The following is a 1,660-nucleotide window of genomic DNA, read 5'->3' as shown; positions in this document are numbered from 1 at the left end:
ACAGTATGTTGTAAATTACTATTTGCATCATTTTAATTGAGAAAAGAATGCTCTGGAAATTACTCTTTGAGGAAAAGAGGGCGTCATGGAATCAAACCACTAGCAGGGAGTCAGATATGATTTTGGGTGAATTTCCTACTTTTCTCTGCCTGGTCTTCCTCTTTGAAAACTGAGAAAGATAATAATTCCTCCTTCCTGGTTTAGTGTGAGGATTCAATTAATCATATATAAAGTTTTTAAAACTGTGCCTGGCATACGGTAAGTGCCATAAAAATGTTTGTTATTAAAAAGAATTTATGCAGAGAAGATTAGCATGGCCCCAGCACAAGGGTAACAACACAAAATTCGTCAAGTGTCCCATATTGAAACAAAAAAGTATTTATAAATTTCTCGAAGGAATTGGTCTCACAGATTAGTTAGCAAAGAACTTTCAAAGCAGAAGTTATATTATTACCAGAACTCAACAATACTTTTTATTAAGTTGCTTTTCACTTATGCTTAATTTTCTTATGGGTCAAAAGTTTGGGAAGCGCTGAGTTGCTGAGTTAGACACATGCCAATGAGGATTCCTTACTAAGGACTTCTCAGACCCATTCATGCTCTCCTGTGTCCTGATATCTCCAAGAACTTCCCAAATGTATTTGAAAACAGTCTTGAGAGATTAATGGTCTTTTATTTACAGAGTCTTGAGAGATTAATGGTCTGTGAAATTCACTTTAGCATTTTAAATACCACCTCCCCCCCCCCCCCCCCCCCCCCCCCCACCGCCGCCGCTTTTGAAAGACGGAGTGGCTCATCCTGAAGGAATTCTCTGGCAGGAGCAAGACTTACAGAAGCATCCTCTTAGGTGGCCCAACAAAGCTCAGGATGAGCAGCCCGTGTTATGACCACCACCATCATCATAACTCAAGCAATAAGACGTAACATGTGTGCAGTATTTTACAAAATGCTTTGTCTCATTTTCCCTTTCAAAAAAAAAAAAAAGCAAAAGCTGAAGGATTATTTTTATTTCTAGATGAGGAAGCAGGCTGGGAGGACAGAGGTATGCACAGCTAGGAAAGGGTCCCTCAAACCCAGCAGGCAGCTTGGAATGCTCTCCTCCTCCCCAGCACCACACCGCTGCCTGCCGGCTTTCCAATTAAGCAATCCCCCCGGGGCGAGCACCAAGGCGTCTTACATCTGACCTCAATTAGGGGAGTTGATAGTGGAAATGCACTTTTGCGTGGCATGACAGGCCACAAGGCAATCTGGCGCACGAGGCAGCATCCACAGAGGGCAGCAAGCGTGAGGCACAGAGGGAAACTGGCATTCGGTCAAAATTTTGGTATGACGGTTTTGGGCGACTCCGTCTTGTGGGTTCTGATTTGGGGTGTTCTCCTAAAGGAGCCATCTCTGAACGCCATAACTATGCAACTTATTTATACACAAGTTTATAGCACCGCATGCTCAGGGGATGTTCCTTAATAAGAAACTCAAAAAGCACAACTTTCACTAATAATGAATAGCAGATGCTTATTTTTAAGCTCTACTCAAAATAATCTAGTGCTCTTAGCAAAAAGCACTAGTTCTTTCTCGTCATCTCTAAAGGATATTACTTTCTAGAGACTTTTTTTTTTTAAGATTTTTATTTATTTATTTGAGGGAGAGAGAGTGAGAGAGA

At 41.4% G+C, this 1,660-nt stretch overlaps 1 non-coding gene across 1 annotated transcript; it reads left to right on the top strand.

Moving 5' to 3' along the window:
- Nucleotides 1–255: 255 nt before the first annotated feature.
- Nucleotides 256–367, top strand: LOC118015470. Its single transcript, XR_004680638.1, has one exon. It is a non-coding gene; the product is annotated as a U6 spliceosomal RNA (small nuclear RNA).
- The last annotated feature ends 1,293 nt before the right edge of the window (nt 368–1,660 follow it).

This window comes from Mirounga leonina, unplaced genomic scaffold (assembly GCF_011800145.1).
Source record: "Mirounga leonina isolate KUSES-001 unplaced genomic scaffold, KU_Mleo_1.0 Mir_165, whole genome shotgun sequence".
NCBI classification, from domain to species: domain Eukaryota; kingdom Metazoa; phylum Chordata; class Mammalia; order Carnivora; family Phocidae; genus Mirounga; species Mirounga leonina.
This window is presented reverse-complemented; position numbering and strand designations above follow the sequence as displayed.